This window comes from Bufo bufo, chromosome 8, assembly GCF_905171765.1.
Source record: "Bufo bufo chromosome 8, aBufBuf1.1, whole genome shotgun sequence".
Lineage (NCBI taxonomy): Eukaryota > Metazoa > Chordata > Amphibia > Anura > Bufonidae > Bufo > Bufo bufo.
In genome coordinates, this window is record NC_053396.1 from 2,865,906 (window position 1) to 2,886,495 (window position 20,590).

Consider the following 20,590-nt stretch of genomic DNA (forward strand, 5'->3'; position numbering starts at 1 on the left):
GTGTATCGTCCTCTATGTAGGGCACGCTCCGCTATATGGAGGGCCATAAATGTGGCGCTGTGGGGACCAGGTCCGGCCTTCCCATATAACGGCAGACATTCCACCGCTCAGTATTCACGTGTATCGTCCTCTATGTAGGGCACGCTCCGCTATATGGAGGGCCATAAATGTGGCGCTGTGGGGACCAGGTCCGGCCTTCCCATATAACGGCAGACATTCCACCACTCAGTATTCACGTGTATCGTCCTCTATGAAGGGCACGCTCCGCTATATGGAGGGCCATAAATGTGGCGCTGTGGGGACCAGGTCCGGCCTTCCCATATAACGGCAGACATTCCACCACTCAGTATTCACGTGTATCGTCATCTATGTAGGGCACGCTCCGCTATATGGAGGGCCATAAATGTGGCGCTGTGGGGACCAGGTCCGGCCTTCCCATATAACGGCAGACATTCCACCGCTCAGTATTCACGTGTATCGTCCTCTATGTAGGGCACGCTCCGCTATATGGAGGGCCATAAATGTGGCGCTGTGGGGACCAGGTCCGGCCTTCCCATATAACGGCAGACATTCCACCGCTCAGTATTCACGTGTATCGTCCTCTATGAAGGGCACGCTCCGCTATATGGAGGGCCATAAATGTGGCGCTGTGGGGACCAGGTCCGGCCTTCCCATATAACGGCAGACATTCCACCGCTCAGTATTCACGTGTATCGTCCTCTATGAAGGGCACGCTCCGCTATATGGAGGGCCATAAATGTGGCGCTGTGGGGACCAGGTCCGGCCTTCCCATATAACGGCAGACATTCCACCACTCAGTATTCACGTGTATCGTCCTCTATGTAGGGCACGCTCCGCTATATGGAGGGCCATAAATGTGGCGCTGTGGGGACCAGGTCCGGCCTTCCCATATAACGGCAGACATTCCACCGCTCAGTATTCACGTGTCTCGTCATCTATGTAGGGCACGCTACGCTATATGGAGGGCCATAAATGTGGCGCTGTGGGGACCAGGTCCGGTCTTCCCATATAACGACAGACATTCCACCGCTCAGTATTCACGTGTATCGTCATCTATGTAGGGCACGCTCCGCTATATGGAGGGCCATAAATGTGGCGCTGTGGGGACCAGGTCCGGCCTTCCCATATAACGGCAGACATTCCACCGCTCAGTATTCACGTGTATCGTCCTCTATGTAGGGCACGCTCCGCTATATGGAGGGCCATAAATGTGGCGCTGTGGGGACCAGGTCCGGCCTTCCCATATAACGGCAGACATTCCACCGCTCAGTATTCACGTGTATCGTCCTCTATGAAGGGCACGCTCCGCTATATGGAGGGCCATAAATGTGGCGCTGTGGGGACCAGGTCCGGCCTTCCCATATAACGGCAGACATTCCACCACTCAGTATTCACGTGTATCGTCCTCTATGTAGGGCACGCTCCGCTATATGGAGGGCCATAAATGTGGCGCTGTGGGGACCAGGTCCGGCCTTCCCATATAACGGCAGACATTCCACCGCTCAGTATTCACGTGTATCGTCCTCTATGTAGGGCACGCTCCGCTATATGGAGGGCCATAAATGTGGCGCTGTGGGGACCAGGTCCGGCCTTCCCATATAACGGCAGACATTCCACCGCTCAGTATTCACGTGTATCGTCATCTATGTAGGGCACGCTCCGCTATATGGAGGGCCATAAATGTGGCGCTGTGGGGACCAGGTCCGGCCTTCCCATATAACGGCAGACATTCCACCGCTCAGTATTCACGTGTATCGTCCTCTATGTAGGGCACGCTCCGCTATATGGAGGGCCATAAATGTGGCGCTGTGGGGACCAGGTCCGGCCTTCCCATATAACGGCAGACATTCCACCGCTCAGTATTCACGTGTATCGTCCTCTATGTAGGGCACGCTCCACTATATGGAGGGCCATAAATGTGGCGCTGTGGGGACCAGGTCCGGCCTTCCCATATAACGGCAGACATTCCACCGCTCAGTATTCACGTGTATCGTCCTCTATGTAGGGCACGCTCCACTATATGGAGGGCCATAAATGTGGCGCTGTGGGGACCAGGTCCGGTCTTCTGTAATCGCACACAGAGGATGTCCGTGGTGATAATCGTCCGGAGCAGCCATACGGACGCAGTCTTGACAAACCTCCTGACCCGCCTGTCAGCCGCGCTGGCCTCACATCTGTCCGTTCAGCCTCAGTAATGACAGACTGGTTGCTAGGAAGCCTTCAGCTACCCCGGTTATTACAGGATATCCCAGCCGCCCGCAGACTTACCTCACCGATGTCATAGTTCATATCTGGTGAAACATCTGTTTGCATTTACAGGGTGAGACCCATGAAGAGCGACAAGAATGGAGCCTCGCACGCTGGGATCGGAGAGAGGTAACGGTAAGAAGAAAGTCCGCGCAGTAAGGCGTCCTATACCTTGTGTGCTCCGTGGATGAGCAGCCGTCAACCTCAGACAGGTGCGGGTCCCACCTCGGCACCCCAGGGTCACCTTCTGGCGTTATAGGAAGTACTGACAGGGTTTCTTACATCAGGGGTCATTAAAGGGGTCCTCTCACTGCAGTAAATGGCATTTATCATGTAGAGAAAGTTAATACAAGCCCCTTACTAATGTATTGCTATTATCCATATTGCTTCCTTTGCCGGCTGGATTAATTTTTCCATCATATTACACACTGCTCGTTTCCATGGTTACAGACCACCCTGCAATCCATCAGCGGTGGTTGTGCTTGCACAATATAGGAAAATAGCCAATGTGAGCCCCCATGGTCGCGGCCACCACAGTGTGCAAACACGACCACCACTGATGGATTGCAGGGTGGTCTGTAACCATGGAAACGAGCAGTGTCTAATGTGATGGAAAAATGAATCCAGCCGGCAGAGGAGGCAACATGGATAATAATAATACATTAGTAAGTGCCCTGTATTAACTTTCTCTACATGATAAATGCCATTTGCTGAAGTGAGAGGACCCCTTTAATGCATCCCCAGTCCTTGTCGTTAGGAAAACATCAGCTCCCAAATTCCCACAGATTTTCTTGCAGGAGTCTGTTCACACTCAATGTCCTCCATCTTCACGAAGCAGACACTGAGATGATGGCCTCCTGGTCCTGGATCTCATGGGAATCTCACTGAAGCTTTCCAGATGATATATATCTGTTATATAGTGACTGCGGTCAGCCCGCCGGACGCCTCCAGAGACAGCGGATGAGACAGCTCGGCGCTCCCCTCCTGCTGCCGCCACCACCGTGCTCCAGCGCTCGCCGGCTTTGGACTCACTCCGATCCCTTACCTGAGCAATGTCTGCTCCTTAGTTTTTTTTCCCCGTTTACGTTCTGTTTTTTTTGCGTTTTGTATACGAAACCATTCATTTGAATGCATCCACCAAAAAACGGAAGGTACTCCGTATGTTTTCAGTTTCCATATTTCTGTTCCGTTTAGGCTACATGCACACGACAGTTGTTTTTCTCTGTGTCCGTTCCGTTTTTTTGGGCTGATCGGATGGTTACCCATGAATTTCTATGGAGCCGTTAAAATTGCGGTGTAGTCAACCATTTCTGTTCCGCATCTGCTGTCCGTGTTTCCCATCCGCAAAAAAAGTATTGCATGTCCTATTCTTGTCCGCAATAAACGTTTTGCGGACCCGTTGAAGTCAATGGGTCAGCAAAAAAATGGAAGCCATCCGTATGTCATCCGCATCCGTTTTATTTTTCGGATGGTTGCTGGGAAACCTGTATATATAAAATTTCAAGAATTACAGCCTTCAGGGTTTTTTTTGCAGACCGCAACAAAAAAATATGAAGCCACACGGAAACACAACCTACAAAATTTGCGGACAAATGAAACGGATGTGGATGTAAAAAAAACAGGAACACGGATCCGCAAATTGAGGACCGCGTGTGCATGTAGCCTAAATTGTGCTTTTACTTGATGACAGTTGTGCAGCCCCGTCACACCTCGGGGCCAGGAGAGGTTTTTGCAAGAAAATCTTCAGGTTTTTTAAAAACTTAATTTCAAGTCATTTTCACCACTTTTGAGACATGCTTGCTGTCAGTGTATGGAAATGTTTACCGGTATATTTAGAGGCTGAAATATTGCCACAGTTTATTCCAGTTGGTTCCAATCTAGACAATCCTCAACTCTAGAGCGATATAGTTTACCTGCTCCGACACATTGTAGCAAACTGGACAGGTGAGTGCTCTCCTGCTGTGTTCACACTGACTGCAGTTGTAATACATTCTTAGTATTAGCTCTTGGGAAGAAAATAGGAATGTTTTCTTGGGAAGAAAATAGGAATGTTTTCATTGAATGAAAGCAAGCGGAGATCTTGGAAATGAAGCACAAAATATAGCAAAAACTCATTGAGGGTCATTGACAGATAGGCGGTTTACATCTGCGCCGATGAAGGATGCGCCTCCTTTATGACGGGCATGTGTCTGCTGTAAACGGTCCTCCAACCCCCGACTAGAGCAGGTTTTCGCCAACATTTACGTCTGGTATAAATGTTGGTAAATTTGCTGGGGCCATTGTTCGGGCCCAGCCGCTGCCCCTCCAAAGTGGCGATGACAGCGTAAAAATGCTGCAGAACAAAATACTGTCACCGTGTTTTTACTTGCAACTTTTTTTTACAAGTAAAAATGTTAGTAAATGACCCCCACTGAGCTTTATCTAGACACAACAGGAAAATCCATTTTATTTCCAAAAGCTCATGTGATGCATGAAGTAGAAAGAGGCAGAATCCTAAGGGACGGGATCCTGCGGCCGGTGCTGGCAGACAGGTGACCCAAGGGCGGCCTCTCACGGACTGGACGCTCAAATGGATTCTCTGCAGTTCACATTCCCGTCTTGGCGTGACACACCAGGCACAGCCGTCCAAAACTGCAGCAGACGCATGAGCTCGGCAATAGACTAATTACAGTACAATTGATTCTGATTAGCATATCAGCCGAAATCGTCAAACAGTCTGGCTGCGGAATCAGGAGGCTCTGCACAAACTCTGCAAACAGTCTGACAAGTATTGAGCGTCTGACGCTGGGTACACAAATACTTCCCGAAGTGATGGATATTAGAATTTTTGGAAGAAATGAATGCGACTCTAATAGATTGGAGCCTGTTAATCCATCCGAGCATATCGATGGGCTGCCAGACACCACCACGTGAGCATTGCTCTGCTGGGTCAGGCCACTTGCTAATATGCTTTGCTTCAATTTCATTCTGATATTTCTGCTTGCTGTCAGTGAAATGATACGTTTGGTACCCGGACTTCGGGTTTGGGATCGGTGTTGTGTAGATTTTATTATTTTCCCTTATAACATGGTTATAAGGGAAAATAATAGCATTATGCTTAGTGAAATAGTGATGGAGGGGTTAAAAAAAAATTTAAATAAAAAAATTAAACTCACCTCATCCACATGTTCGCGCAGCCCGTCTCGTCTTCTTTCTTCTTCTTTGAGGACCTGGGAGAAAAGGACCTTTGGTGACGTCACTGCGCTCATCACATGGTTCGTCACATGGTCCTTCCGATTGTTCATACCCGGACCACTGGATAGGTGATTACTACTAGATTGGTGGGGGTCCGACTGCTGGGGGTCCTTTTTTCCTGACTAGGAGGAATCTGAATGGAGCAATGTCAAGTATTGGCCCGTGTCTATACAGAAGCATATGTCGGTATAGGCCTGGCATCGGGTACTGGCAGAACGCTGGTCCTGTCCGGAGACACCTACTTCTGACCCAGCACGTTCTGCTGCGTCCGCCCAGGAGGGGTTAATAGGACGTATTCCAGGGCTCGCCGCCCCGAGCAGATTTGCTTCCTTCACCCCCTTCTGTTAATATAGAGATGTAAAGCGAGTGAATGAAGGTTCTGCTGCTGAACAGAAGGAGATTTAATTAGCGGCACCGGACAGAGGAGCGGTGATTAGAAAACGTATCATTTAATCTCCTCCATGTAGCATGTTGTTAATTAAATTCCAGGAACATTAATTTTATTCCTGTCAAATATCTTTTTTGCCTACTGGGAAGAATCCGTCCATTACTGCGGTTTGTTCCGCGAGCTTAAAAATAATAAATAAATTGCAGCGACGATCCGGATCTCACAAAGCAAATAACGTTAAGAGACTTTTAATGGGCATTTTTGCTTTATTAACTTTGTGTTTCCGGGCTGTTTTTCACGCCATGAGATATTGCGCTATAATTGCAGCGCGCTCTCCCACTTGTACTGCTTCGCCGCCATCGGACGCCTTTAATAACTCATTTATAATTATGTTTCTCTTGCAGTAAAACGGAGCGGCGTTATTAACCGGAATACCTATTTGTTACAGACCAGTTTCACACAGAGCCACCGTGCCGCCTCTCACTGCAGTTTGCATACGAGGCGGCCATATTGTGGCCTGAAAATATTAGTCCACGCCCCAAATCGGCTAGGATTCTGCATCCAGTACAGAGGACGGGGATATTGCACGACGTCTCCGTTCACAGGCTCCACAAAGAACAATCCTGCTGGTGGTCGTCAAAGCCATGGAAAAAACAATGTGATCAGAATGAGCGCGCGCGACCTGGTGATCAGTCATCGCGTGGATCTGCCGCCACGCCCGCATACAGTTGTCGCCCTCAGAATTCTGCTGTGGATCTCCTTGTAAATATACGTCAGATCCACCATAGACAAATCCAAGATGAGCGACCATACCCTAAGACTGGAGTAGATTGCAGTATGGGGGTCTGGAGATCCTCGGGCATGCAAGGCTTGGTAGGACTTCGGGTAGGGTGGGCATACCCAGGCCCCACTGACAGGATGCAGTTCTTGTCCATTTTTGATTAGATGCTTATGTGGCCTTTGGTTATGATATGATCATATCTTCTGCTCCTGACCACAGACCAAAATCCCCGGCATCTGAACAGCGCTGGGTATGGATTATATCATCTGATTTCAGGACAGTGGCCACTACATGGCAGAGTAATGTCTATGGGCGCCACCTACTGGCCGGCACAGATTAACGTCACCCCAATATTCTGATACCATATTGGGTGATGGGCTGTAATGGGGCACCTCCCCGAGTCTGCATAGCAGATTGGTTTTATATAATCCTTTAATTGACTTTCTGCGATGCCGCCCGCCTGAGGGAATGACTGGAGTGGTGAAGCAGGGCCGTGTGCCGTGTGATTCTTAATGTTTTATTACCGGACGGGTAATGGCACTTAAGGGCACACACTAAATATTTTAATAGAGCCCTCTAGTTGTCTGTTATTTATAATAGCTTTCCATGAGCCGACGTGTGACCGGAGTCATGATTTATATTAAAGGGGCAATGACACTTTTCATGGCAAGTAAATTCACTGCCAGAATATAGAAAACTGGGAGAACGTAATGCTAGTGAGCAGAGACTGACACAGTATTAACTGCTGGTGGTGCTCAGCGACTGATCACACATGCATCAGGGTATACGGTGAGGCAGTGGAGCAACTGACCTCCTATACACAGCACCTTGTCTGAACTATGGCTCCAAGATGACATAGTAAAGCAGGATATCCAGCATCTGTATGACCGCCACCACAGGAGGATATCCAGCATCTGTATGACCGCCACCACAGGAGGATATCCAGCATCTGTATGACCGCCACCACAGGAGGATATCCAGCATCTGTATGACCTCCACCACAGCAGGATATCCAGCATCTGTATGACCGCCACCACAGCAGGATATCCAGCATCTGTATGACCGCCACCACAGCAGGATATCCAGCATCTGTATGACCGCCACCGCTGGAGGATATCCAGCATCTGTATGACCGCCCCCACAGGAGGATATCCAGCATCTGTATGACCGCCCCCACAGGAGGATATCCAGCATCTGTATGACCGCCACCACAGGAGGATATCCAGCCTCTGTATGACCGCCACCACAGGAGGATATCCAGCATCTGTATGACCTACAGGATATCCAGCATCTGTATGACCTACAGGATATCCAGCATCTGTATGACCGCCACCACAGCAGGATATCCAGCCTCTGTATGACCGCCACCACAGGAGGATATCCAGCATCTGTATGACCGTCACCACAGGAGGATATCCAGCATCTGTATGACCGCCACCACAGCAGGATATCCAGCATCTGTATGACCGCCGCCACAGGAGGATATCCAGCATCTGTATGACCGCCGCCACAGGAGGATATCCAGCATCTGTATGACCTCCACCGCAGGAGGATATCCAGCATCTGTATGACCGCCACCACAGGAGGATATCCAGCATCTGTATGACCGCCAGCACAGGAGGATATCCAGCATCTGTATGACCGCCACCACAGGAGGATATCCAGCATCTGTATGACCTACAGGATATCCAGCATCTGTATGACCGCCACCACAGGAGGATATCCAGCATCTGTATGACCTACAGGATATCCAGCATCTGTATGACCGCCACCACAGGAGGATATCCAGCATCTGTATGACCGCCACCACAGGAGGATATCCAGCATCTGTATGACCGCCACCACAGGAGGATATCCAGCATCTGTATGACCGCCACCACAGCAGGATATCCAGCATCTGTATGACCGCCACCACAGGAGGATATCCAGCATCTGTATGACCGCCACCACAGGAGGATATCCAGCATCTGTATGACCGCCACCACAGGAGGATATCCAGCATCTGTATGACCGCCACCACAGGAGGATATCCAGCATCTGTATGACCGCCACCACAGGAGGATATCCAGCATCTGTATGACCGCCACCACAGGAGGATATCCAGCATCTGTATGACCGCCACCACAGGAGGATATCCAGCATCTGTATGACCGCCACCACAGCAGGATATCCAGCATCTGTATGACCGCCACCACAGGAGGATATCCAGCATCTGTATGACCGCCACCACAGCAGGATATCCAGCATCTGTATGACCGCCAGCACAGGAGGATATCCAGCATCTGTATGACCGCCAGCACAGGAGGATATCCAGCATCTGTATGACCGCCAGCACAGGAGGATATCCAGCATCTGTATGACCGCCACCACAGCAGGATATCCAGCATCTGTATGACCGCCAGCACAGGAGGATATCCAGCATCTGTATGACCGCCAGCACAGGAGGATATCCAGCATCTGTATGACCGCCAGCACAGGAGGATATCCAGCATCTGTATGACCGCCAGCACAGGAGGATATCCAGCATCTGTATGACCGCCACCACAGGAGGATATCCAGCATCTGTATGACCGCCACCACAGGAGGATATCCAGCATCTGTATGACCGCCAACACAGGAGGATATCCAGCATCTGTATGACCGCCACCACAGGAGGATATCCAGCATCTGTATGACCGCCACCACAGGAGGATATCCAGCATCTGTATGACCGCCACCACAGCAGGATATCCAGCATCTGTATGACCTCCACCACAGCAGGATATCCAACATCTGTATGACCTCCACCACAGCAGGATATCCAGCATCTGTATGACCGCCACCACAGGAGGATATCCAGCATCTGTATGACCGCCACCACAGGAGGATATCCAGCATCTGTATGACCGCCACCACAGGAGGATATCCAGCATCTGTATGACCGCCACCACAGGAGGATATCCAGCATCTGTATGACCGCCACCACAGGAGGATATCCAGCATCTGTATGACCGCCACCACAGGAGGATATCCAGCATCTGTATGACCGCCACCACAGGAGGATATCCAGCATCTGTATGACCGCCACCACAGCAGGATATCCAGCATCTGTATGACCGCCAGCACAGGAGGATATCCAGCATCTGTATGACCGCCAGCACAGGAGGATATCCAGCATCTGTATGACCGCCACCACAGCAGGATATCCAGCATCTGTATGATCGCCAGCACAGGAGGATATCCAGCATCTGTATGACCGCCAGCACAGGAGGATATCCAGCATCTGTATGACCGCCAGCACAGGAGGATATCCAGCATCTGTATGACCGCCAGCACAGGAGGATATCCAGCATCTGTATGACCGCCACCACAGGAGGATATCCAGCATCTGTATGACCGCCAACACAGGAGGATATCCAGCATCTGTATGACCGCCACCACAGGAGGATATCCAGCATCTGTATGACCGCCACCACAGGAGGATATCCAGCATCTGTATGACCGCCACCACAGGAGGATATCCAGCATCTGTATGACCGCCACCACAGCAGGATATCCAGCATCTGTATGACCTCCACCACAGCAGGATATCCAACATCTGTATGACCTCCACCACAGCAGGATATCCAGCCTCTGTATGACCGCCACCACAGGAGGATATCCAGCATCTGTATGACCTACAGGATATCCAGCATCTGTATGACCTACAGGATATCCAGCATCTGTATGACCTACAGGATATCCAGCATCTGTATGACCTACAGGATATCCAGCATCTGTATGACCTACAGGATATCCAGCATCTGTATGACCTACAGGATATCCAGCATCTGTATGACCACCACCACAGGAGGATATCCAGCATCTGTATGACCGCCACCACAGGAGGATATCCAGCCTCTGTATGACCGCCACCACAGGAGGATATCCAGCATCTGTATGACCACAGGAGGATATCCAGCATCTGTATGACCACAGCAGGATATCCAGCATCTGTATGACCGCCACCACAGGAGGATATCCAGCATCTGTATGACCGCCACCACAGGAGGATATCCAGCATCTGTATGACCACAGCAGGATATCCAGCATCTGTATGACCGCCACCACAGGAGGATATCCAGCATCTGTATGATCGTCACCACAGGAGGATATCCAGCATCTGTATGACCGCAGCAGGATATCCAGCATCTGTATGACCGCCACCACAGGAGGATATCCAGCATCTGTATGACCGCCACCACAGGAGGATATCCAGCATCTGTATGACCGCCACCACAGGAGGATATCCAGCATCTGTATGACCGCCACCACAGGAGGATATCCAGCATCTGTATGACCGCCACCACAGGAGGATATCCAGCATCTGTATGACCGCCACCACAGGAGGATATCCAGCATCTGTATGACCGCCACCACAGGAGGATATCCAGCATCTGTATGACCGCCACCACAGGAGGATATCCAGCATCTGTATGACCGCCACCACAGCAGGATATCCAGCCTCTGTATGACCGCCACCACAGCAGGATATCCAGCATCTGTATGACCGCCAGCACAGGAGGATATCCAGCATCTGTATGACCGCCACCACAGCAGGATATCCAGCCTCTGTATGACCGCCACCACAGGAGGATATCCAGCCTCTGTATGACCGCCACCACAGCAGGATATCCAGCATCTGTATGACCGCCACCACAGGAGGATATCCAGCATCTGTGTCGCGGCTGAGGATGGGGGAAATCCTCAGCCGTGTGGAGCCCGGTGATGTTACGGCTGCTTGGCCATGAAGACAGGATTAGGGAGCAGGTCACCTCCTAAACGCATCCCTAACCTGACCCTGGCTCCTAGCTACATGAGCCAACCTTGATGGTAGGAGGGCTCATGCTCCGGAACCTAAAAGTCCCTGCTAGCCCTCAAGATGACCCTCACCTAGGAGCTGAGTAAGACAAGCCCACTCCTCCTAGACACGGAGGAGCAGGAGTCTCAACGGCCAAGCTGCAGGAAAAGGGGAGACATAAACAGCTCTATGGATATGGCAGGTGAACAAAGAGTTCAACCTACCTGCCACAGCCTTGCTGACTGGATCCCTGTGTTAGCAGGGTGCAGATCACAAACGCATCCCCACACAGGGACCCAGATCCATAGCTGCACAAAATCACATATAAAACATCACACGGACATCACACATAACTAGAAATAACTTAAAGCGACATAATGGTTTTGACATTAAGGTTTATGACCACAGGGGTGGCTCTTACTGGCAGGTAATAAAGACATGAGGCTGCTCTCAGCTAAGCATGGCTGAAGCAACCTGCAGGCCTGCAAAAGCAGTGAGGCTTTATAGGCCAAGAAGCCACACCCCACAGTCGGACACACCCAGTGATCACACACACTAGGAAGGGGATTAACCCTTCCAACACCAGGGAAGGGAAAACACCACTTAAAGGGAACGTGCACACAATAACATAAAACGCAGTGCACACATCCACACATCACACACAAAACCGCATGCGCAGCGTAGCGAGCTGCATGGCACAGCTCAGCCTGCTACGCTGCCACATACATACTGTTGCCAGCGGCAACCACAGGTGAGGCCAATACCACAGCCCTCACCTGTGATTGAACACCAATGAAAACCGCTGACAACCACATGCGGTTCAGGAGTCACGGTCATAGCCATGGCCGTGACACTCCCACCCCTCAAAGCCCCCCCACCAAAAAAAGACACGTGAGGGACTCAGACAAGGGGATAGGAGAAGGGGACGTCCACTCTCAGTGCCGGTTCTAAAAAGGGGTCGCTGTCAGCTGCATCCTCTCCCGGCTCACACTAGCCAGTCCGACGAGGACTGCAGCCCGCACCAGCAACAAAGAGAAAAGAACCACTGAGAGATGGACGAGGGGACTCTCCACTCACGTCCCCACTCCAGTCGCTGCCAGCAGACACTCCTAACCAGCAAGCAGCCGGACCACCTACGGAGTGCTGCCAGCAAACGACCAGAGATGGGAACATGGAGAGGGACGAGGGATCCCCAACACGGACACGGAAGGAAAGGTGGCGGGGAATACGCCACCAACCGTGCCGTTAACGGAGAACCCCCAGGAACGCTCTCCCTCCGGAGAACGCGCATGCAGGCCACATGGATATGGCACTGCATGCTGCACCCTCTTCCGAAGGTGTGCAACTCGCACACCAAACAAACACCCTAGTGCTATAAAATCAGGGGGACGCCAAACGAGGCAACGGTGAAGGGAAGGCGGGGAAACGCCACTCACCGCGCCGTCAGAGGCGAAACCCCCAGAACGCTCTCCCTCCGAAGAGCGCGCATGTACCCCTTCCGCAGACGGCGGTACATGCTTCACCCTCTTTCGAGGGAATGCATACTCCCACCCCTCAAAGCCCCTCCCAACAACAAAAGGGGAAAGTTGGTGAGGCATAAGAAACAATGGGAGGGGGGGAGGGGAAAGACAAACAAAAAGGGGACACCAACACGGACAACGGTGAGCTGGAAATGCCACTCACCGCGCCGTAAATGGTGAAAGCCCCATAACGCTCTCCCTCCGGAGAACGCGCATGCACCCCATCCGTAGACAGCAGTGCATGCTTTACCCTCTTTCGAGGGAGCGCCACGTAAGAAGCGACTGTGGTCATACTGTCACGGCTGAGGATGGGGGAAATCCTCAGCCGTGTGGAGCCCGATGATGTTTCGGCTGCTTGGCCATGAAGACAGGATTAGGGAGCAGGTCACCTCCTAAACGCATCCCTAACCTGACCCTGGCTCCTAGCTACATGAGCCAACCTTGATGGTAGGAGGGCTCATGCTCCGGAACCTAAAAGTCCCTGCTAGCCCTCAAGATGACCCTCACCTAGGAGCTGAGTAAGACAAGCCCACTCCTCCTAGACACGGAGGAGCAGGAGTCTCAACGGCCAAGCTGCAGGAAAAGGGGAGACAAACAGCTCTATGGATATGGCAGGTGAACAAAGAGTTCCACCTACCTGCCACAGCCTTGCTGACTGGATCCCTGTGTTAGCAGGGTGCAGATCACAAACGCATCCCCACACAGGGACCCAGATCCATAGCTGCACAAAATCACATATAAAACATCACACGGACATCACACATAACTAGAAATAACTTAAAGCGACATTATGGTTATGACCACAGGGGTGGCTCTTACTGGCAGGTAATAAAGACATGAGGCTGCTCTCAGCTAAGCATGGCTGAAGCAACCTGAAGGCCTGCAAAAGCAGTGAGGCTTTATAGGCCAAGAAGCCACACCCCACAGTCGGACACACCCAGTGATCACACACACTAGGAAGGGGATTAACCCTTCCAACACCAGGGAAGGGAAAACACCACTTAAAGGGAACGTGCACACAATAACATAAAACGCAGTGCACACATCCACACATCACACACAAAACCGCATGCGCAGCGTAGCGAGCTGCATGGCACAGCTCAGCCTGCTACGCTGCCACATACACACTGTTGCCAGCGGCAACCACAGGTGAGGCCAATACCACAGCCCTCACCTGTGATTGAACACCAATGAAAACCGCTGACAACCACATGCGGTTCAGGAGTCACGGTCATAGCCATGGCCGTGACACTCTGTATGACCACAGCAGGATATCCAGCATCTGTATGACCGCCACCACAGGAGGATATCCAGCATCTGTATGACCGCCAACACAGGAGGATATCCAGCATCTGTATGACCGCCACCACAGGAGGATATCCAGCATCTGTATGACCGCCACCACAGGAGGATATCCAGCATCTGTATGACCGCCACCACAGGAGGATATCCAGCATCTGTATGACCGCCAACACAGGAGGATATCCAGCATCTGTATGACCGCCACCACAGGAGGATATCCAGCATCTGTATGACCGCCACCACAGGAGGATATCCAGCATCTGTATGACCGCCAGCACAGGAGGATATCCAGCATCTGTATGACCGCCAGCACAGGAGGATATCCAGCCTCTGTATGACCGCCACCACAGCAGGATATCCAGCCTCTGTATGACCGCCACCACAGGAGGATATCCAGCCTCTGTATGACCGCCCCCACAGGAGGATATCCAGCATCTGTATGACCGCCACCACAGCAGGATATCCAGCATCTGTATGACCGCCACCACAGGAGGATATCCAGCCTCTGTATGACCGCCACCACAGCAGGATATCCAGCATCTGTATGACCGCCACCACAGGAGGATATCCATTATTCCGATCATATTGAGGAGCTACTATGCTGTGAGTAAATGGAGATTAAAGTTGGGGAACCATCAAAATCAAAAACAGGAAGAAGAAGAAGAAAAGCCCCCTGTCATGGCAGTCATGTAATAGCAGACCATACTCGGTAGTTATAGGCGCAGGTACGGTGTGGATGGCAGCCTGTATTATGATGACTAGGAGAATGGTTGTCTCAGTTTTTAGCAATTTTCATGGCGGATGGATCTCATGAATAACCTATCACTGTGTCAGCCCCGGATCACCGATGATTACAGGCATGCTCAACCTGCGGCCCTCCAGCTGTTGCAAAACTACAACTCCCAGCATGCCCGAACAGCCTACAGCTATCAGCCTACAGCAGGGCATTGTGGGAGTTGTAGTTTACCAGCTGGAGGGCCACAGGTTGAGCGTGCCTGGTGTAGAGGACTCCTTTAAACCAGAGCGAATAATCCCACAGCAGTGACAGGACTTAATGCCATTAGTTCTGCTTCGCTGGTGACTGCGATGAAGACATTATCACAGCTCCTAATGGCTTGTGCTGACAGAACGCCCCGGGCGGACCAGCACTAATAATCGCTAAAAACATTCCTTCTATTCTGTCTTGCAGCTGATGGTGATCTGCAGGGCGGTTTTGTCTCCAAATAAGTCCCCCAATGTTTATTTCACAAGGCGTTTGACTTTTCGGACAATCTGATCGTGTTAGGAAGGTTCCTATAGATAGGTGTCCCCCGGCCCCATCCCCAGCAGTAATCTGGTGGAGACCTCTGCAGCGCCTCCACAGGGGGGATGAAGCATTGCAGTGTCCATTCACACCAGTGGGTTGTCTGTGTGATCGAGGACAGGTTCTCCAGGGAAAAAGACACTCTTCTCTGATGAGGGTCCTGAACAGGTGCCCCCCTAGTAGGGTTTCCAAATTGGGCAGTCCCTTTAAGCTCAAGGCATTTTGAAGGTTGGCGCTGATTTGTTGTATGTCATGCCTAAATATACACCATGTCAGACCCCCAGGCATCATTCCAGCTCCTACAACATTGCCGGGGTCAGACCAGTATAATGCTAATAATGAACCCCCCACTTTCTGCCATGGCAACTCCATCTCCGGCCTCCGCTCTGTGCCTCTAATTAGCACTCGCCGGTAAATGAGGCTGCTCATTGTGTATGCATAACCAGAGGTGACAAGCGGCATCATGACTGCCGAGGATCCCTCTGTTCTGCCGTCTTCTCCCCTTTCAAATATTACAATTGTTAGACAGAAAATGGCAAATCAACATAATGTAGCCATGGATTCCGCAAAGCTCCATAAAGACGTGAGCGGCGCCCGCAGGGTCCGGCGCGGTGCTTTATAGGAAATGGGAAAACAATATAGGATAAGCAGCACTCCGGCTCCCAATTTGGGGATAATGATGAGTAGGTGGTGCCTGCGGATGGAGATCCTGGCTAGGGGTCCCGTCAAGGAACAATATATAGAAATCCGCAGCACTCGTCAGTTGGATGAAAAAATCCGGTTACTTTATTTGTACCAGCAGCATATAGAGAGAGAGACCAGAGATGGCCGGAACGTCGCTGTCTATATGCTGACGAGTGCTGCGGATTTCTATAGATTGTTATATCAAATGGGGACACCATCACTGCAGATACAGAAGCAATTCATTCAGTTATTTTGTGGGAAAGCTGGTTGACCACCAACATGGCTGCCATCACAGCTGCTCCTGGGTTTGTCAACCAACTTTGTGTCAAGCAACTCATCCTGGTTGTGCAGTAGTAGTAATGGAGGAAAGTATCACTGCAAAACTTTTGGATGGGAGTTTTTCTTGCTCCAATTGCTGAGCCGATGGTGGCACTTCTAGCTGACCCGATGGTGGCACTTCTAGCTGACCCAATGGTGGCACTTCTAGCTGACCCAATGGTGGCACTTCTACCTGACCCGATGGTGGCACTTCTAGCTGACCCATGGTGGCACTTCTAGCTGACCCAATGGTGGCACTTCTAGCTGACCAGATGGTGGTACTTCTAGCTGACCCGATGGTGGCACTTCTAGCTGACCCGATGGTGGTACTTCTAGCTGACCCGATGGTGGCACTTCTACCTGACCCGATGGTTGCACTTCTAGATGACCCGATGGTGGCACTTCTAGATGACCCGATGGTGGCACTTCTAGCTGACCCGATGGTGGCACTTCTAGCTGACCCGATGGTGGCACTTCTAGCTGACCCGATGGTGGCACTTCTAGCTGACCCGATGGTGGCACTTCTAGCTGACTCGATGGTGGCACTTCTACCTGACCCGATGGTTGCACTTCTAGCTGACCCGATGGTTGCACTTCTAGCTGACCCGATGGTTGCACTTCTAGCTGACCCGATGGTGGCACTTCTAGCTGACCCATTGGTGGCACTTCTAGCTGACCCATTGGTGGCACTTCTAGCTGACTCGATGGTGGCACTTCTAGCTGACCCATTGGTGGCACTTCTAACTGACCCATTGGTGGCACTTCTAACTGACCCATTGGTGGCACTTCTAACTGACCCATTGGTGGCACTTCTAACTGACCCATGGTGGCACTTTGGTCCCTGAATATTCTGCCAGATGATGAAAAATTGTTTATTATGAACACAACCTGGAAAAATCCCCTGTTGCCTTATATCTGCCTGTTTGTATGTGGAGAATGTCAGCAGCATGGGGGTGAGATTTTTAAAAGTCACTGCAAATTTGACCTGCGCATACAGCTACCTAATAAGCGTTAAAGGAAACCTGAAAACCACCTCTTCAGACAAGCCTCCAACCAGTGACCCTGCTGCCTCTATACCGCCATGACCAGCTTCACCCGCACCTACTGTGTCCTTCTCCCATACCATGTAGATTGTAAGCCTCGCGGGCAGGGCCTTCTCTCCTTCTGTACCAGTTTGTAACTCGTCTTCTTCATGCTTAGTGCAATTGTCTGTATTATGTATGTGCACCGCTTATCATATGTACAGCGCTATGGAATGAATGGTGCTATAATAAGGGCTCTTTCACACTTGCGTTATTGTCTTCCGGCATAGAGTTCCGTCGTCGGGACTCTATGCCGGAAGAATACTGATCAGGATTATCCTAATGCATTCTGAATGAGGAGTAATCCGTTCAGGATGCATCAGGATGTCTTCAGTTCCGGTACGGAACGTTTTTTGGCCGGAGAAAATACCGCAGCATGCTGCGCTTTTTGCTCCGGCCAAAAATCCTGAAGACTTGCCGCAAGGCCGGATCCGGGATCAATGCCCATTGAAAGGCATTGATCCGGATCCGGCCTTAAGCTAAACGTTGTTTCGGCGCATTGCCGCATCCGACATTTAGCTTTTTCTGAATAGTTACCATGGCTGCCGGGACGCTAAAGTCCTGGCAGCCATGGTAAAGTGTAGTGGGGAGCGGGGAGCAGTATACTTACCGTCCGTGCGGCTCCCCGGGCGCTCCAGAGTGACGTCAGGGCGCCCCAAGCGCATGGATCACGTCATCCATGCGCATGGGGCGCTCTGACGTCATTCTGGAGCGCCCGGGGAGCCGCACGGACTGTAAGTATACCGCTCCCCCGATCCCCGCTCCTACTATGGCAACCAGGACTTTAATAGCGTCCTGGGTGCCATAGTAACACTGAAAGCATTTGGAAGACGGTTCCGTCTTCAAATGCTTTCAGTACACTTGCGTTGTTACGGATCCGGCAGGCACCTCCGGCAACGGAAGTGCATGCCGGATCCCAACAACGCAAGTGTGAAAGAGGCCTAATAATAATAATAATAATAAAGGGCCGATGCTGTTCTTGCTAAGCGACTCAATCAGAAAGCAAATCTGCATCCAAGTACTGCAGCTATGCATCAGAGAGCCTAACGTCTGTTGTACAAATGGTGTTTCAGCGATGACTATTTCTTCCGGTTTCACCATAAACATGCGCACTCAGTGTGAACAGGGGAAGAAGATGATTCCAGTACCATGCATATCTATGTGGCATCGGCTTCTGCAGATGGTGAAGATCCAACCAAGAATGACCATGGATATAGTCTCACTGCTCTTACAGTAAAGAGTCCATAGTCTCACTGCTCTTACAGTAAAGAGTCCATAGTCTCACTGCTCTTACAGTAAAGAGTCCATAGTCTCACTGCTCTTACAGTAAATAGTCCATAGTCTCACTGCTCTTACAGTATAGAGTCCATAGTCTCACTGCTCTTACAGTATAGAGTCCATAGTCTCACTGCTCTTACAGTATAGAGTCCATAGTCTCACTGCTCTTACAGTAAAGAGTCCATAGTCTCACTGCTCTTACAGTAAAGAGTCCATAGTCTCACTGCTCTTACAGTAAAGAGCCCATAGTCTCACTGCTCTTACAGTATAGAGTCCATAGTCTCACTGCTCTTACAGTATAGAGTCCATAGTCTCACTGCTCTTACAGTAAAGAGTCCATAGTCTCACTGCTCTTACAGTAAAGAGTCCATAGTCTCACTGCTCTTACAGTAAAGAGCCCATAGTCTCACTGCTCTTACAGTATAGAGCCCATAGTCTCACTGCTCTTACAGTAAAGAGTCCATAGTCTCACTGCTCTTACAGTAAATAGTCCATAGTCTCACTGCTCTTACAGTAAAGAGTCCATAGTCTCACTGCTCTTACAGTAAATAGTCCATAGTCTCACTGCTCTTACAGTATAGAGTCCATAGTCTCACTGCTCTTACAGTATAGAGTCCATAGTCTCACTGCTCTTACAGTAAAGAGTCCATAGTCTCACTGCTCTTACAGTAAAGAGTCCATAGTCTCACTGCTCTTACAGTAAAGAGTCCATAGTCTCACTGCTCTTACAGTAAATAGTCCATAGTCTCACTGCTCTTACAGTAAAGAGTCCATAGTCTCACTGCTCTTACAGTAAAGAGTCCATAGTCTCACTGCTCTTACAGTAAAGAGTCCATAGTCTCACTGCTCTTACAGTATAGAGTCCATAGTCTCACTGCTCTTACAGTAAAGAGCCCATAGTCTCACTGCTCTTACAGTAAAGAGTCCATAGTCTCACTGCTCTTACAGTAAAGAGTCCATAGTCTCACTGCTCTTACAGTAAAGAGTCCATAGTCTCACTGCTCTTACAGTAAATAGTCCATAGTCTCACTGCTCTTACAGTAAAGAGTCCATAGTCTCACTGCTCTTACAGTAAAGAGTCCATAGTCTCACTGCTCTTACAGTAAAGAGTCCATAGTCTCACTGCTCTTACAGTAAAGAGTCCATAGTCTCACCGCTCTTACAGTAAAGAGTCCATAGTCTCACTGCTCTTACAGTAAAGAGTCCATAGTCTCACTGCTCTTACAGTAAAGAGTCCATAGTCTCACTGCTCTTACAGTATAGAGTCCATAGTCTCACTGCTCTTACAGTATAGAGTCCATAGTCTCACTGCTCTTACAGTATAGAGCCCATAGTCTCACCGCTCTTACAGTATATAGTCCATAGTCTCACCGCTCTTACAGTAAAGAGTCCATAGTCTCACCGCTCTTACAGTAAAGAGTCCATAGTCTCACTGCTCTTACAGTAAAGAGTCCATAGTCTCACTGCTCTTACAGTAAAGAGTCCATAGTCTCACTGCTCTTACAGTATAGAGTCCATAGTCTCACTGCTCTTACAGTATAGAGTCCATAGTCTCACTGCTCTTACAGTATAGAGTCCATAGTCTCACTGCTCTTACAGTATAGAGTCCATAG